This window comes from Ranitomeya imitator, chromosome 5 (genome assembly GCF_032444005.1).
Source record: "Ranitomeya imitator isolate aRanImi1 chromosome 5, aRanImi1.pri, whole genome shotgun sequence".
Taxonomy (NCBI): domain Eukaryota; kingdom Metazoa; phylum Chordata; class Amphibia; order Anura; family Dendrobatidae; genus Ranitomeya; species Ranitomeya imitator.
In genome coordinates this window covers 593,840,263-593,858,628 of record NC_091286.1, presented here as the reverse complement: position 1 = coordinate 593,858,628, position 18,366 = coordinate 593,840,263, and the positions used below count along the sequence as shown (strand labels likewise).

General features: G+C 46.1%; 1 long non-coding RNA gene across 1 annotated transcript in view; it reads right to left on the bottom strand.

Annotated features, from left to right (window-relative positions):
• Window positions 1-16,518, bottom strand: part of LOC138680911 (uncharacterized) — a 72,450-nt gene extending 55,932 nt beyond the window's left edge. The window contains exon 1 of the long non-coding RNA XR_011321832.1: window positions 16,286-16,518. This is a non-coding gene — a long non-coding RNA (uncharacterized lncRNA). The remainder of the gene's footprint in view (window positions 1-16,285) is intronic.
• Window positions 16,519-18,366: the final 1,848 nt, after the last annotated feature.

The following is an 18,366-nucleotide window of genomic DNA, read 5'->3' as shown; positions in this document are numbered from 1 at the left end:
GATCAAAATACAACTTGCCTAATAATTCTGCACACAGTGTATCTGTCTGTGTGTGTGTAAACATTATTCTTCAATGGAGTATGTAAATGAAGAGGTTGGACAAGAAATGACATCACCCTTTTTTTTGTATATCTTTATTGAGCTTACAAAAGCACACACAAATCGGCATGAAAAAAACACGTCAAAAAACGCATGAAAAACGCGTCAAAAATGAAGGTGACCTGCCAGTGACCTCAGGTGCAGATATGGTGCTGACTTTAACTGCGTCAAATCCTGATCAAATCCTGATGCAATCTTGAATGTGAACACATACCCTAATAAGCTACCAATGAAATTGTCCATATTATGCAATGTAAAAGTGCCAACAGTGCTAGTGGGCTAAGAGACGGTACTATGAAAAAACATGTAATGCTGCTTCCCGTTTAAGGTGCTATAAAGGAGGCACAACAAAGCAGAGGCTACAATGTACCAAATGCAGTCAGTCTCTCTCTGCTCTGCGCAAATGTGATACCACCGCAAAAGGCACTCCAAGGACGGTCCTATCATTTTACACCAAAATGCCCAACTTATAAGTGCAATAGAGAGCAAATGGGCCTGTAATTGTTACCTATGGAAGAATGGTGCTGTAATCTGTGAAGCTGTCTGTGCTTCCCTCACACCCGATGGGCGCCATTTCATTTCTCGCTTCTTCAATGTCACCAGAGCATAAACAGTATAACGAGGAGCAACATCTCTTCTACTACAGCCAGCCCAGAAGATGGAGAGACCCATTCAGGACTTTCCACATTTCCAAAAATTAGAGGCAGGCACCACCAAAGTGGCATCAAATTCACGAGAGTAGAAATAGTATAATGGGGAGCGACATCTCTTCCATTACAGCATATAAATTCGTGAGGGCGGAGGGCACCGCTGAATATATAACTGTTGGGGCTCACCGTGGACTTGGAAACATAGCAACTAAACACATAGAGAAAGATCAAGTCCACACGGAAGGGAGCACCACAACCATATATAAAAAATACAAAATCTTTTATTATTAAGCTTTTTACAAAAAAAAATGCAACACACAAAAAGATACATCACACAGAAAATGGATAAAAACATTAAAAGTGAAATAACAGCACAAATCTTGTACACAAGTCATATCCTAATATAATAATGTAGGAAAAGAGTGACAACCCACATCCCCAACTACTCCAGCATGGTCATACAATACAATATAATGGCCTGTGGTATAACCATGTACAATGTGCTTAGTATACAGAAACAATTTATTATATATACATGGTTCACAGATCAAAACAACTCAACAATATGAGCAATTAAGTGTAGACCTGCTAATATCACAGTACCATATAGCCCTACAGGTATCAATAGAAAACAATGGACCCCACAGGCAAATAAAAAACAATGCCTAAACAGCCTTTACCCAATGCAGCCATGCTAAATGAAGGGACCACAAAGTATGATAAGGTCCTGCATGTCAGAAAAAGAATCAAATACATACACCATGTGTATTCCATTACAGCCAACCCAGCAGATGGAGAGCCATTCAGGAGTCTTCAAATTTAAAATAATTAGGGCCTGTCACCACTGAAGTGGCATTAATTTCACGAGAGCAGAAATAGTATAATAGGGACAGACATGTCTTCCACTACAGCCAACCAAACAGATGGGAACCCAACCAGGACTGTTCACATTTCCACAAATTAGTGGTAACATCTGCAGCAGCAATAGCAGGTACAGAAGCCCCATTAAAGATATCACAGACTGCATTTACGCAAGACTAATGCAGCACACTAAACAATGCCTAGTCTGTACAGTCTGAGATTGGGGTGCAAAAGTCTATGGAGATCCATGACTTGTTCATCTTGAAAAAAGTTAGGCGGTCTACACTTACATGTGACATCCGGCTGCACTAATCTGTCAGAACACCACCAGCAGCGCTGAAGATACGTTCTGAGAGAACGCAGACTGCCAGGCATGATAAATTCTCCAAGGCATGAGAGGTGACCTCAGGCCACTCATCCATTTTTAAGACCAAAATATGGAAGGGTCCAAACCCTCCCTGATAGTATTAATATTGAGTTCTAGAAACTCCTGCACCATTCTCTCCATTAGTTCACCACATGTCGAGCTTGGACTGTTGTGCTGGTGCATTAGCTGGTCTAAAATTTTTTCCAAAATTCTCAAAGAAATTGCTTCTGCCACATTCACTACTAGTGTTGATTGATACCTTCCGATATCCGGAAATATCGGACGGGATTGGATCGGACCGATACCCAAAAAATATCGGGTATCGCCGATTCTGATACCGGAAACCTATGCAAGTCAATGGGACACAAATAACGGAATGAAAATAAACCCTTTCTTTCCTTTTACATCCAGTTCGGGAGGGGGGGAAGAGTGTGGGAGGTGCGTGGGCGGACAGTGTGCGTGTCTGTGTGTGCGGGCATGGTCTGTACGGGCCTCTCGAGGGTCTGTGCGGGCCTGCCGGGGCTTGTACGGGCATCTTGGGGGTCTGTGTGGGCCTGCCGGGGCCGATACAGGCATTTCGAGGGTCTGTGTGGGCCTGCTGGGGCCTGTGCGGACCTCTTAGAGGCCTGTGTGGGCCTGCTGGGGTCTGTATGGGCCTCTCGGGGGTCTGTGCGGGCCTCTCGGGGGTCTGTGCGGACCTCTCGGGGGTCTGTGAGGGCCTGCCGGGGGTCTTTGTGTCTTTGTGCAGGCATTGTCCGATGGGACAACAAGTCTCATCGGGCTATGCCTGCTAGAATGACAGTGATTGACACATTAGTCAATGACAGTAGTAGTCTCATCATCCAGCTAATGTGTTGAATGTAAAAAAAACCACAAACATACATACTACATACATATAACATACTACATACATACTACATACATACAACATACTACATGCATACTATTTACATACATACATACAACATACATACAACATACTACATACATACTGCATACAAACATACAACCTACATACAACATATATACTACATACAAACAACATACATACTACATACATACAACATAAAGACACAAAAACGCACAGAGAGGTCAAAAATACTCTGTTGTAAAAAAGTCACAGTAAATAAGCAAGTGCTAGTCAAAAAATGAAAAAAAAATACAGGGTATTTAGTTAATACGTTTTTTTGCAAATAAAAGTATGTTAAGCTGCTCCACCAATCGCCAAGGTATACTCGTAATAGAGCAGTCCTATCTAATGTACAAAATCCCTATCTGATGTATTTAAAAACCTGATCATCTGTATAGTACCTGTATAAGCATGGTTCAGAGAGAAAAAATATACATGTGGACATGCAGGATGGAACTGCTACAATGCAAATGACCCACAGAGGAGTGGTGGACTCCCCAGTCTTGTAGAAACAAGAGAACAATTATAGAACCAAAAACACATGGGCTACTTGCATAGTGAACAAATCTGTAGAAACCTGTTCACACCACCAAAGAACTTGAAGAATGCAGGGGTGCATTCGTGCACTGTTATTCGTGTATTTTTTATTCAAAGTACTTTTTTTTCTAAGTACTCGGCAGTTATAACATGGCAGAATATAATCAAGCATCTCTTCTCTTCTCTCTTCATACAGGTAAACATATGATTCATTCTCTGAGCTGAAATATCCTGCATGTCTATTGCTCCAGTCCCTGACAGCAAGCAGCTTGGATGGTAAACATATGATTCATTCTCTGAGCTGAAATATCCTGCATGTCTATTGCTCCAGTCCCTGACAGCAAGCAGCTTGGATGGTATCTGAGTTATTCTATCTTCGGCATTGAATCCTGCATGTATCTATATATGTTAGTCATCCTATTATGCCTTTGTTTGTGTTTATAGATATTTAACTCACTTTTGCATGTCCTTACTCAGAGAGATCACATAACTGTTTCAAAGTGCTTTATGATCCATGTAGACCTGGACATTTGTTTATCTGATCACTACATTTATTGTGTCCTGTTGTCTCAACTGAGTTAGATTGATTGCTAACGAGCTTTAACACAAAAAAAAAAAAAAAAAAAAGAGATCTAAGGGCTAGCCTTCTATAAATGTAGATGTAGCTTGGGGATGCATTCGTGCACTGTTATTCGTGTATTTTTTATTCAAAGTACTTTTTTTTCTAAGTACTCGGCAGTTATAACATGGCAGTTAGACAGGGCAGGAGACAGGTAAGAAAAACTAAATCTAATCCATATTCACTTGAAACAGCACAAATACTCACCATATTTATTTGTATAATCTATATTCTGGCTGCTGCATTCACTCACATTCACCGCCCTCGCATTAACTCTCTACACTCCATCCATATCGGCCCCTCTGTCCTTGCCTCTCCTATGTATAGCACTCATGCTCTGTTCACATTGCTTAACAGCACAGATCCATTCAGTCCCAACATCCAACACAAGAGACGCTCTCACAAATCACTTAACCATCTGCTCACTCTTTCGATCCTCCTTCTCCTAGTCGCTGGAGACATATCTCCAAACCCCGGCCCCCCATGTTATAGCCAGTCAAACCTCCCAATTGCTACACCCAGAAACCCCTCTAACCTTATTAATATTCCCTGCATGCCTGCTGTCTCTTTCAATTGTGCCCTTTGGAATTCTCGCTCTGTGTGTAATAAACTCTCCTTCATTCATGACTTCTTCCTTTCTAATTCTCTTAATCTCCTGGCTCTAACTGAAACCTGGATCCAGCAGTCAGACACCACCGCTGCTGCTGCTCTTTCATATGGTGGACTACACTTTTCTCATACCCCAAGATCAGACAACAGAGCAGGTGGAGGCGTTGGTCTGCTCCTTTCACCCAAATGTACTTTCCAAGTTATCCCCCAAGTACCCTCACTTGTCTTCCCTTCCTTTGAGGTCCATGTGGTCAGACTCTACGTCCCCTTCTCCATGCGAGTGGCGGTGGTGTATCGTCCTCCCGGCCCCTCTCATCAGTTCCTGGATCACTTTGCCACCTGGCTTCCACACTTTCTCTCCTGTGACACCCCCACCCTTATCATGGGTGATTTCAACATCCCCATTGCCTCTCCCCTCTCCCCATCTGCTTCTCACCTTTTATCTCTATCCTCCTCTTTTGGCCTCTCGCAGCATACTAACTCTCCAACACATGAAGATGGAAACTCCCTTGACTTGGTCTTCTCCCGACTTTGCTCAGTGGATGACTTCACAAACTCCCCTCTCCCGCTCTCTGACCACAACCTTCTTTCATTCTCTATCAAGAACTGCCATCCCGCTCAGGTCACCCCCACTTTCCACACCTATAGAAACATACAGGCCATTAACACCCAGAAACTTATGATGAACTTGCAGTCCTCATTGGCCCCTATTTCCTCCATCTCATGTCCTGATTCTGCATTGAAGCATTACAATGAAACCCTGCAAAGTGCTCTGGATGAAGCTGCTCCTCCTATACATAAAACAACTCGGCACAGACGGCAACAACCGTGGCACACGCTGCAAACACGTTTCCTACAGCGGTGCTCCAGGTGCGCAGAACGTCTGTGGAGAAAATCTAATCTACCCGAAGATTTCATCCATTATAAGTTCATGCTAAAGACATACAATTCTGCCCTTCACCTCTCCAAACAAACCTACTTCAACACCCTCATCACCTCCCTGTCCAATAACCCTAAACGTCTCTTTGACACGTTCCAGTCCCTACTCAACCCAAGAGAGCAGGCCCCAACCACGGATCTCCGTGCTGACGATCTGGCCAATTACTTCAAAGAAAAAATTGACCACATTCGACAGGAAATCATCTCCCAATCTCTTCATACCATGCACTGTCCTCCCTCCCCCACTGCATCTAGTTCACTCTCTGACTTTGAAGCAGTTACAGAAGAAGAAGTAAGCAGGCTCCTTGCATCTTCTCGCCCGACCACTTGCACCAGTGACCCCATTCCGTCACATCTCCTCCAGTCCCTTTCCCCGACTATCACCTCTCACCTAACAAAAATATTCAACCTTTCCCTCACTTCCGGTATTTTTCCCTCCTCATTTAAGCATGCCATCATACATCCATTACTTAAAAAACCATCCCTCGATCAAAACTGTGCCGCTAATTATAGACCTGTCTCTAATCTTCCCTTCATCTCTAAACTCCTCGAACGCCTGGTCCACTCCCGTCTTACCCGCTATCTCTCAGATAACTCTTTTCTCGACCCTCTTCAATCTGGCTTCCGCTCTTTACACTCTACTGAAACTGCCCTCATTAAAGTCTCTAATGACCTACTAACAGCTAAATCTAATGGTCACTACTCCATGCTAATTCTCTTGGATCTCTCTGCAGCATTCGACACTGTGGATCATCAGCTCCTCCTCACTATGCTCCGCTCCATCGGCCTCAAGGACACCGTTCTCTCCTGGTTCTCCTCCTATCTCTCTGACCGATCCTTCACTGTATGTTTTGCTGGTTCCTCCTCCTCTCACCTTCCCCTTACTGTTGGGGTTCCTCAAGGATCAGTCCTAGGCCCCCTACTCTTCTCGTTGTATACTGCCCCTATTGGACAAACAATCAGTAGATTTGGTTTCCAGTACCATCTCTATGCTGACGACACCCAATTATACACTTCTGCTCCCGATATCACACCGACCTTTTTAGAAAACACCAGTGATTGTCTTACCGCTGTCTCTAACATCATGTCCTCCCTCTATCTGAAACTAAACCTGTCAAAAACTGAACTCCTCGTGTTCTCTCCCTCTACTAACCTACCTTTGCCTGACATTGCCATCTCCGTGTGCGGTTCCACCATTACTCCAAAGCAACATGCCCGCTGCCTTGGGGTCATCCTTGATTCTGACCTTTCATTCACCCCCTACATCCGATCACTGGCTCGCTCTTCTTACCTGCATCTCAAAAACATTTCTAGAATTCGCCCTTTTCTTAATTTCGACTCTGCAAAAACTCTGACTGTTTCACTTATTCATTCTCGTCTGGACTATTGTAATTCTCTACTAATCGGTCTCCCTCTTGCAAAACTCTCCCCGCTCCAATCTGTCCTGAATGCTGCAGCCAGGATCATATTCCTCACCAACCGTTACACCGATGCCTCTACCCTGTGCCAGTCATTACACTGGCTACCCATCCACTCCAGAATCCAGTACAAAACTACTACCCTCATCCACAAAGCACTCCATGGCTCAGCACCACCCTACATCTCCTCCCTGGTCTCAGTCTACCACCCTACCCGTGCCCTCCGCTCCGCTAATGACCTCAGGTTAGCATCCTCAATAATCAGAACCTCCCACTCCCGTCTCCAAGACTTTACACGTGCTGCGCCGATTCTTTGGAATGCACTACCTAGGTTAATACGATTAATCCCCAATCCCCACAGTTTTAAGCGTGCCCTAAAAACTCATTTGTTCAGACTGGCCTACCGCCTCAATGCATTAACCTAACGATCCCTGTGTGGCCCATTTATAATAAAAAAAAAAAAAAAAAAAAGGTTCCTCGCATCATGTTCTCATACACTTTATCAGTATTAGCCCTCTGTGTCTGTACTGCTACATACTTAGGCAGGTAACTGGTTCATGCAGCTTTACATGAACACCTGAGCCTTACACTATAGCTGGTCCGAATAACTAAAGCAATTGTTACCATCCACCTCTCGTGTCTCCCCTTTTCCCCATAGTTTGTAAGCTTGCGAGCAGGGCCCTCACTCCTCCTGGTATCTGTTTTGAACTGTATTTCTGTTATGCTGTAATGTCTATTGTCTGTACAAGTCCCCTCTATAATTTGTAAAGCGCTGCGGAATATGTTGGCGCTATATAAATAAAATTATTATTATTATTATTATAAGACACAAAAAAGCACAGAGAGGTCAAAAATACTCTGTTGTAAAAAAGTCACAGTAAATAAGCAAGTGCTAGTCAAAAAATGAAAAAAATACCGGGTATTTAGTTAATACGTTTTTTTGCAAAAAAATGTATGTTAAGCTGCTCCACCAATCGCCAAGGTATACCCGTAATAGAGCAGTCCTATCTAATGTACAAAATCCCTATCTGATGTATTTAAAAACCTGATCATCTGTATAGTACCTGTATAAGCAGGGTTCCATCCTGCATGTCCACATGTATATTTTTTTTCTCTGAACCCTGCTTATACAGGTAGTGTCGTATTAACTTAATACCCTGTATTTTTTTCATTTTTTGACTAGCACTTGCTTATTTACTGTGACTTTTTTACAACAGAGTATTTTTGACCTCTCTGTGCGTTTTTGTGTCTTCAAGTTCTTTGGTGGTGTGAACAGGTTTCTACAGACTTGTTCACTATGCAAGTAGCCCATGTGTTTTTGGTTCTATACATACAACATACTATATACTACATACATGTATACTACATACATACATACAACATACTACATACATACAACATGCATTCAACATACCACATACATACAACATACATACTACATGCATACTACATACATGCACACATACAACATACTACATGCATACTACTTACATACATACATACAACATACTACATACATACTACATGCATACATACAACATGCATAATACATACATACTACATACATACAACATACTACATACATACTACATACAATACATTCATACATTACATACATATAGACATACAGTACATATAACAGAGTAATACTCACCATCACTTGTCACTTTGTTCCCCAAAGCCAGTGTCATCTGTAAAAAATATTTAAATAACAAACAACCAATATACTCCCTGATCTGCAGAAATCCACGAGTGTCCCATGACGATCTCCCGTGGAGAACAGCAGCATCAGCTGATGCGACCGCTCTCTAGGGGCTCCAGGAATACAATGATGGGAGGAAGATATCCTTCCGCACTGTATTCCTCCGCCGCTGTTATAAAAAAAATCCCTAGTATCACTTTTGGCATTGCTGTGTGAGAAAGTTCCCACGCAGCTTTTGCCATGAAGTGAGACCAGTGAACTATAGTAACCTCTCAGTGATGCACTGCAGGAGCTATTATCTTCTGTCAGTGTGTCACTGAAGGTCCTATAGAGCAGTGACATCACCAGATGTCACTTTTCTATAGGGGTGATTGTCGAGGGACACTAGTTATTAATTGGACTACGGCGGTAGTATACGGTTTATTATTTTACGTTTTTTGCAGGCACTGAAGTATGGTAAGTATGGTTAAATGAAGAATATTAAAATACTTTTTTCTGGCTGTATCTTTATTTTTTTTTTAACTCTTTCACTACTGTAGGGTTAATAATGGATAGGCATCCTATTAACGCCTCTCCATTATTAACCCGGCTTAATGTCACCTAAATGTCACTTAAGCTGTTCCATCCAGCATGTCCACATGGATATTTCCTCTCTGAACTCTGCTTATACAGGTACTATACTGATGATCAGGTTTTAAATACATCAGATAGGGATTATATACATTAGTTAGGACTGCTGTATATGGGTATACCGTGACGATTGGTGGAGCAGCTTAGTATAAGTTTTTTGCAAAAAAACGTATCAACTAAATACCCTGTTTTTTTTCCATCTTTTGACTAGCACTTGCTTATTGCTGTGATTTTTTACAACAGAGTATTTTTGTCCTCACTGTGCTTTTTTGTGCCTTCAAGTTTCTTGGTGGGGTGAACATGTTCTTACAGACTTGTTCAATGTGCAAGTAGCCCATGTGTTTCTGGTTCTATAATTATTCTCTTGTTTCTACAAGACTGGGGGTCCACCACTCCTTTGTGGGTCATTTGCACTTAAGCTGTTCCTTCCAGCATGTCCACATGGATATTTCCTCTCTGAACTCTGCTTATATTGGTACCATACAGATTATCAAGTTTTAAATACATCAGATAGGGATTATATACATTAGTTAGGACTGCTCTATATGGGTATACCTTGACGATTGGTGGAGCAGCTTAGTATACCCATTGTATGTCCGTTTTGCAAGCCTGAGAGGAAATCTCCGGGTACGCATGCCATACGGATTACATACGGAGGATGACATGTGCAAAATACGCTGACACACCCTGCCTACAGATGACATACGGATCACTATTTTTGTGCGTATTACGGCTGTAAAAAACGGACCGTATATACCTGTGCTGAGTGTGACGCTGGCCTAAGATGTTGCTAGGGCTAGCGGAACGCACCAAATAATAAGACAGATAGAGTATGGTGCGTTCGCAGCCCGGGGTCCACCGTGCAGAGATGGAACCTGCTGCCAAGTAATGACGGACTATATGGAGGTACTCATAAGTATACACACGTGGGTTAAACTTCACCCAGCGTGAAGGAAGCGATCCTGTTGCGTCACAGGACCACGGTACCGCACATAGAGCGTGAGCAAGTAGTCAGCGAACTCAACCCCAACTAGGATTGAAGTCCGATTAGACACTTGCTGGCACAACACCGCAACTGGGTGTGTAAGGAAACTAAATAATAATATTAAAGCACAAGAGTGCATGTGGTGCCGCACTGACGAACGCCACTAACCACCCAGGCTTGGGTAAGGAAAGCACAGAGGAAGTGCACGGCGCCGTACTGGCGGTCACAGCAACTGGATGCTGTAATGTGTGATTAGTGCTGTAGGATAAGTCAGGCGCTAGACAGCAAACATATACCTTCCGCAAACAGACATTCAATAGGGAGGGTTATTTAAAGAACGACTTTCACTCACAACATACACACATTAACAATTGTACACTAGCGCATGGCCATGCGGTCATGCGCAGTTTATATAGTTGCAGCACAGGAAGTGGCCACAGAAACTTTGCCCTTCCAAGACCTGCCAAGAGGACCAATGGAATGTGCTGCAGAGCCTGAGCACATGACCCTCGATCTCCAACGGGAGATCTTGCCCTGGGCATGCTCAGTGTGTGCAGACAAGGACTTAGTCCCAGAGAAGTCCGCTCGCTGCTGACCAGCACTGGCTTTAATGGCAGAAGCTGAAGAAGCAGCAGTAACTCTCTGTACAGAGTGAGACTGAGCAAGACGCTGGGACCGATGTCCCTGCTGAGCAGACTTCACTGCGGCTGGATAAAAATGGGAGACCGCAGCGGAGATGGCTCAAGATTCCCCCTGTGCAGAAGCGGGAACTCGAGACCTAACATGCCCCCCCCCTCCTTGGGCCTCGCTACGCTTGAAGGCAGCAATGAGCTGTGGGGCCCGAATGTTTTCAGCAGGCTCCCATGACCTGTCCTCTGGGCCATAACCCTTCCAATCCACCAGATAGAACTTTTTGCCGCGTACCACCTTGCACCCCAAAATAGCGTTCACCTCGTAATCGTCCGTAGACGAACCCGATGTCCCGGCAGATGACTCGGAAAACCGGGACATGTATACGGGTTTCAAGAGGGACACATGAAAGGTGTCGGTGATACCCAAGCGTGGAGGAAGAGCCAAACGGTAGACCACAGGATTAACCCGTTCGAGAACCTTGAAGGGACCCAAGTAGCGAGGAGCAAACTTAGTGGACTCAACTCGCAGCCTGATGTTACGGGCGGAGAGCCACACCAAGTCGCCAGGAGCAAAGGTCGGAGCGGGGCGCCGATGAACATCGGCGAAGGACCTCATTCTCTCCTTGGAGGCCCAAATGGCATCCTGCATGCGGTCCCAAATGTCCCGAGCCTCCACAGCCCAGTCTGCCACCCTAGAGTCAGCAGAAGACACAGGCATGGGCACAGGAACACGCGGATGCTGGCCGTAATTTAGGAGGAATGGAGTCTGACCGGTGGAGTCAGCTACGGCATTGTTAAGTGCAAACTCTGCCCACGGTAGCAAGGATGCCCAGTCATCCTGCCTGGCAGAAACAAAATGTCGTAAATATGTGACCAAGGTCTGGTTGGCCCTCTCTACCAACCCATTCGTCTCGGGATGATATGCCGAAGAGAGATTCAACTCAATACTGAGCAGACGACAAAGCTCTCTCCAGAATCGAGACGCAAACTGGGGACCCCGGTCACTAACAATTTTGTCTGGCATACCGTGTAGGCGAAAGATATGCTTGACGAACAAGACAGCCAACGCCCGTGCAGAAGGTAGCCGTGGAAGAGGCACCAAGTGCACCATTTTGGAAAAATGGTCGGTGATCACCCAGATAATGGTGCAGTTACGAGACTTGGGTAAGCCCACCACAAAGTCCATCCCGACCATCTCCCAGGGCCTGTCCGCCACCGGCAGAGGATAAAGCAAACCAGCTGGCCGTTGCCGAGGAGTCTTGTTCTTGGCGCAAGAGACACACGCCCGAACATACTCTGCGACATCACGAGCCATATGCGGCCACCAGTATGTCCTCGTCAGTAACTCAGATGTCCTTTTGGTACCAAAATGTCCTCCCACCCTGGACGAGTGTGCCCAAGAGAGAACCTCCGGTCGCAAACTGGATGGAACAAAAGTCTTGCCCGGGGGCACAGACTCTAGCGAAACCGGGGCCACAGTTCTCAAGCTCTCGGTGGGGACAATAAGCCGAGGCTCCTCCTCCGCAGATGACACAACGGAGCGAGAGAGAGCGTCTGCCCGAATGTTCTTCTCCCCAGAAAGAAAATGGAGGGTGAAATGAAACCGGGAGAAGAATAAGGACCATCTGGCCTGGCGAGAATTCAACCGCTGGGCTGTCTGCAGGTACACCAAATTTTTATGGTCTGTGAAGACTTGGAAGGGAAAACGTGCTCCCTCCAAAAGATGTCTCCACTCCGAGAAAGCTAACTTCATGGCTAGCAACTCCCTGTCCCCGATGGAATAATTCCTCTCTGCTGGTGAGAAGGTCTTGGAGAAAAAGAAGCAAGGATGCTTCCGACCCTGAGCATCCTTTTGGAAGAGGACTGCTCCAGCACCAACAGAAGAGGCATCCACCTCCATGATAAATGGCTTATCAACATCGGGGTGATGTAGGATGGGAGCGCTAGCGAAGTGTGACTTTATAGAGTTAAAGGCCTTGGAGACCTCCTCAGACCACAATTTGGGATTCGCCCCCTTCTTGGTGAGGGCAACCAAGGGAGCTACCAAAGTTGAGAAGTGCGGAATGAACTGGCGATAATAATTAATGAACCCCATAAAGCGCTGCACCGCTTTAAGAGAATGGGGTTCCTGCCAGTCCATCACAGCCTGTAGTTTGGCAGGATCCATAGCCAATCCCTGGGCAGAGATGATGTAGCCTAGGAAAGGTAAGGACTCCTGCTCAAACATACACTTCTCCAACTTGGCATAGAGGGAGTTTGCCCGTAGGAGGTCGAAGACTTTGCAAACATCTCTCCGGTGGGAGTCAATATCTGGAGAGTAGATGAGAATATCATCCAGATAGACTACGACCGAGGTGGAAAGCATATCCCGGAAGATATCGTTCACAAAGTCTTGGAAAACGGCTGGGGCATTACAGAGCCCGAAGGGCATCACCAGATATTCATAGTGCCCATCCCTGGTGTTAAAAGCCGTCTTCCATTCGTCCCCCTCACGGATGCGAATCAGGTTGTAAGCACCCCGCAGATCTAGTTTAGTAAATACCCTTGCTCCCCGAAGCCTATCGAAGAGCTCAGATATCAAGGGCAAAGGATACTTATTTTTAACGGTGATGGCGTTAAGACCCCTGTAGTCTATGCATGGATGTAATTCCCCATTCTTCTGCACGGAGAAGAACCCTGCCCCAGCAGGTGACACTGACTTCCTAATGAATCCTCTTGCCAGATTTTCCTGGATGTACTGTGACATGGCCTCCGTCTCCGGGAGAGATAGCGGATAGACTCGACCCCGGGGAGGCTCAGCACCAGGCAAGAGATCAATAGGACAGTCATAGGGGCGATGGGGCGGAAGGATCTCCGCCGCCTTTTTGGAGAACACGTCTGCATAAGACCAATACTGCTTGGGGAGAGAGGAAAGATCTGCGGGTACCTCTGTAGTAGCAACCTGAACGCACTCCCTCTGACACCTACCCCCACAAGATTCACCCCATCCCAGGATTCTGCCAGAGGACCACTCGATATGAGGAGAGTGGTACCGTAGCCAAGGTATTCCCAACAGGACCTCATCAATTCCCTCAGGAATGACGAGCAGAGATATAATCTCCTGATGAGATGGCGACATGGACAGAGTAAAAGGGATGGTCTGGTGTGTTATCTGTGAGGGCAGTGTCGACCCATTCACCACTCCTACCGTTACTGGTTTAGCTAGCATAACCAGGGGTATTGTGTGACGTTGGGCGAAGGCAGAAGACATAAAATTGCCCTCCGCCCCAGAATCCACGCAGAGCTCTACCGAGTGGGAAAATGAGCCTATAGTAATTGTCCCCTTAAAGGACAATTTAGAGGCAAACGTCGCCGTGTCTAGTGTACCTCCACCTACTACCACTAGACGCTGACGTTTCCTCGACCGCTGAGAACATCTGGTGGCTAGATGTCCTGACTGCTGGCAAACATGACAGACCTTGAGTGCACAAGCGGTCCGAGACTTAGATCCCGCTTGTGACACTTCCCTGGCCTCATGTGACTCAGGAACCAGGTTTGGTGAAGGTAGGAGCCAGCCGAAACCACTGCCTACACTGGGCTCGCTCTAACCTCCGCTCGTTAAAACGGAGGTCAATTCGAGTGGAGACAGTTATTAACTCCTCCAGTGTGGCAGGAATCTCCCTAGTGGCCAGAGCGTCCTTAACGTGGTCAGCCAGGCCCCTCCAAAATATGGGGATAAGAGCTTTATCCGACCAATCCAGCTCAGAAGCTAAAGTGCGGAATTGGACGGCAAAATGACTGACCAAGGACTCACCCTGAGTTAATGCCAGCAGTTGGAGCGCAGTATCATGGGTGACTTGAGGTCCTAAAAAGACCTGTTTCAGAGTGCTCAGAAACAGCGGAGCACTCTGCACCACATGATCGCCACGCTCCCACAGCGGCGTAGCCCATTCCAACGCCCTGTCCGACAAGAGAGACACTATAAATCCCACCTTAGCCCGCTCTGTGGGAAAACACGCAGCCAGGAGCTCGAGGTGAATAGAGCACTGACTCACAAATCCCCTACAAAATTTGCTATCACCAGAAAATTTTTCTGGCAGCGGGAGGCGAGAAAATGTCGGAGCAGGGGTGGCAATGGACAGGGTTGCTGCAGCCACGCTAGCAGCCTGTACAGCAACTGCGGTAACATCCACAGCTGAGGTTGCGCTCTCAAGAGCCGCCAACCTACCCTCCAGCTGCTGGATATACTGCAAGGATTGCTGTTTGTCCGTCATTACTAGCCAGACCCTGGCGCTAGTGTAATGTTAGGGCTAGCGGAATGCACCAAATGATAAGACAGATAGAGTATGGTGCGTTCGCAGCCCGGGGTCCACCGTGCAGAGATGGAACCTGCTGCCAAGTAATGACGGACTATATGGAGGTACTCATAAGTATACACACGTGGGTTAAACTTCACCCAGCGTGAAGGAAGCAATCCTGTTGCGTCACAGGACCGCGGTACCGCACATAGAGCGCGAGCTAGTAGTCAGCGAACTCAACCCCAACTAGGATTGAAGTCCGATTAGACACTTGCTGGCACAACACCGCAACTGGGTGTGTAAGGAAACTAAATAATAATATTAAAGCACAAGAGTGCATGTGGTGCCGCACTGACGAACGCCACTAACCACCCAGGCTTGGGTAAGGAAAGCACAGAGGCGGTCACAGCAACTGGATGCTGTAATGTGTGATTAGTGCTGTAGGATAAGTCAGGCGCTAGACAGCAAACATATACCTTCCGCAAACAGACATTCAATAGGGAGGGTTATTTAAAGAACGACTTTCACTCACAACATACACACATTAACAATTGTACACTAGCGCATGGCCGTGCGGTCATGTGCAGTTTATATAGTTGCAGCACAGGAAGTGGCCACAGAAACTTTGCCCTTCCAAGACCTGCCAAGAGGACCAATGGAATGTGCTGCAGAGCCTGAGCACATGACCCTCGATCTCCAACGGGAGATCTTGCCCTGGGCATGCTCAGTGTGTGCAGACAAGGACTTAGTCCCAGAGAAGTCCGCTCGCTGCTGACCAGCACTGGCTTTAATGGCAGAAGCTGAAGAAGCAGCAGTAACTCTCTGTACAGAGTGAGACTGAGCAAGACGCTGGGACCGACGTCCTTGCTGAGCAGACTCCACTGCGGCTGGATAAGAATGGGAAACCGCAGCGGAGATGGCTCGAGATTCCCCCTGTGCAGAAGCGGGAACTCGAGACCTAACAGATGTATTACAAAGTTGCTTATTTCCATGTGTACCATTGATTTATAAAATGAAAATGACGCTTACTCTTTAAAACATGACTTTTACCTCTGAAAAGTCCCTTCTTTCAAATCCATCACGCACTGCATGTTGGCAGCTGGAGTTTTGCTGACATAATGGAGATGCCGGTATGGTTTACAGCAAGCAGACACATCAGCCTCTTGTACATCCCTGTAATGTCTTATCTGTTTCCTGCTTCAAAGATGAACCGCCCCAGCAAGGTATAGCGATGCCAGGCCGCAGTGATGCAGCCCCGCAACATACTCAGCATTGCAGACCTCTCATAGGAAAAGACCCCTCCATCTGTGTGTTTGTGCTTTAAAATCTTCATTAAAGACCTTAAAGCAACAAGTGAGACCTCATACAGAACTAAGCGCCCACCCCTCCCTCAGCACTTCTCTTTTATTAGTAGTGTTGAGCGATACCTTCCGATATCGGAAAGTATCGGTATCGGTTTGGATCGGCCGATATTCAAAAAATATCGGATATCGCCGATACCGATACCCGATCCCAATGCAAGTCAATGGGACCAAAATATCGGAATTAAAATAAACCCTTTCTTTCCTTGTAGGTTCATTCTACCTGAAGGAAAACAACTAAGAATAATGTAGGATGTATGGGGGAGGTGGCGGAGACATTAAAGGCAATGAGGATTAGTCCAATCAAATAGAATAGCATGTTTTTTTTTTTTTTTTAAAGAAGTTCGGATTGAAAAAGATATTGAGTATGTAAATTTTTTTTATTTTGTCAGATATTGATGTTTCACTATTCCACGCCCTTCCCCTTCTTTTTTTTCTTTTTTTTTTTTTTCTTTTCCCACACTTTCATCTTCATCATCATCAGCATCCTTGACATCAACTTCTTCACCTTATTCATCTTCTTCTTCATCTTCTACCTATTTTTTTTTTTATTACATTCTTCATATTCATTTTCTTAAACTATTATTATTCTTCCTATTCTACATATTCTTTTTATTCCACTGTTATTATTCTTCCTATTCTACTTCTTCATCATATTCTCATTTGTGACAGGCATTCCCGTAGTTGTTATCTATAAAAGTTGGAAGATTACACCTTCCGTTCTGCCAGTCACAAAAGTTACATTTGTCCGCGTTCAGTTTGGCCTGCAGCATCAGGCTTTATCCAGGGGCACCACGAGGAGGAACGGACTCACCCCCATACACTGCTTAGTCTTCTTCTGCATATAATTTAGATAATATCTTTTGCTCTGATATTAAGTCTTATGCTTAATGTTCTTCTGCTCTTTGTTCTGCAGCCTCTTGTTCTTCTGCTTCTCGGTCTTCCATGTTGTCGTCTCCAGGGTCTTCGTCTCCAGTGTCGTCATCTCCGCCGTCGTCGTCTCAGCCGTCGTCGTCTCCGCCGTCGTCGTCGTCGTCGTCATCGGGGTGGTCTTCCGGGTCGTCGTCATCGGGGTGGTCTTCCGGGTTGTCGACGTTAGGGTCTTCAACTTGGAAATGTAGCAGAAGGTACAAGAAGGCTGAGAAAATGCCAAGAACCAGCTGATGGAACTGGAACTCGGATGGCTACCCGAAGGTTCAAGAGCCTATGGAACTACCGAGGACCAGCTGACGTTACTGGAACCCGGTTACTAAGCAGGAGGTACCCGTGCTAAAAAGCACTACCAAGGACCGCCTGACGTTGGCGGAACTCGGATACCCAGAAGGAGGCACCTAAGCCAAAGGCTCTGCCCGGAACCAGATGACGTTACTGGAACCAGGATGGGGAGCAGAAGGTACAAGAGCAAAAGACACTGCCGAGAACCAGCTGACGGTACTGGAACCCGGATGGGTAGCCGAATGTCCAAGAGCCAATGGAACTACCAAGGACCAGCTGACGTTACTGGAACCCGGTTACTAAGCAGGAGGTACCCGTGCCTGAAAGCACTACCAAGGACCACCTGACATTGGTGGAACTTGGATACCCAGAAGGAGGCACCTAAGCCAAAGGCTCTGCCCGGAACCAGCTGACGGTACTGGAACCAGGATGGGGAGCAGAAGGTACAAGAGCAAAAGACACTGCCGAGAACCAGCTGACGGTGCTGGAACCAGGTGGTGGACCCGAAGGCCCACAGGAGAGGAGAGAACAGCTAGGCCGCGAGGCAGCCGCAGT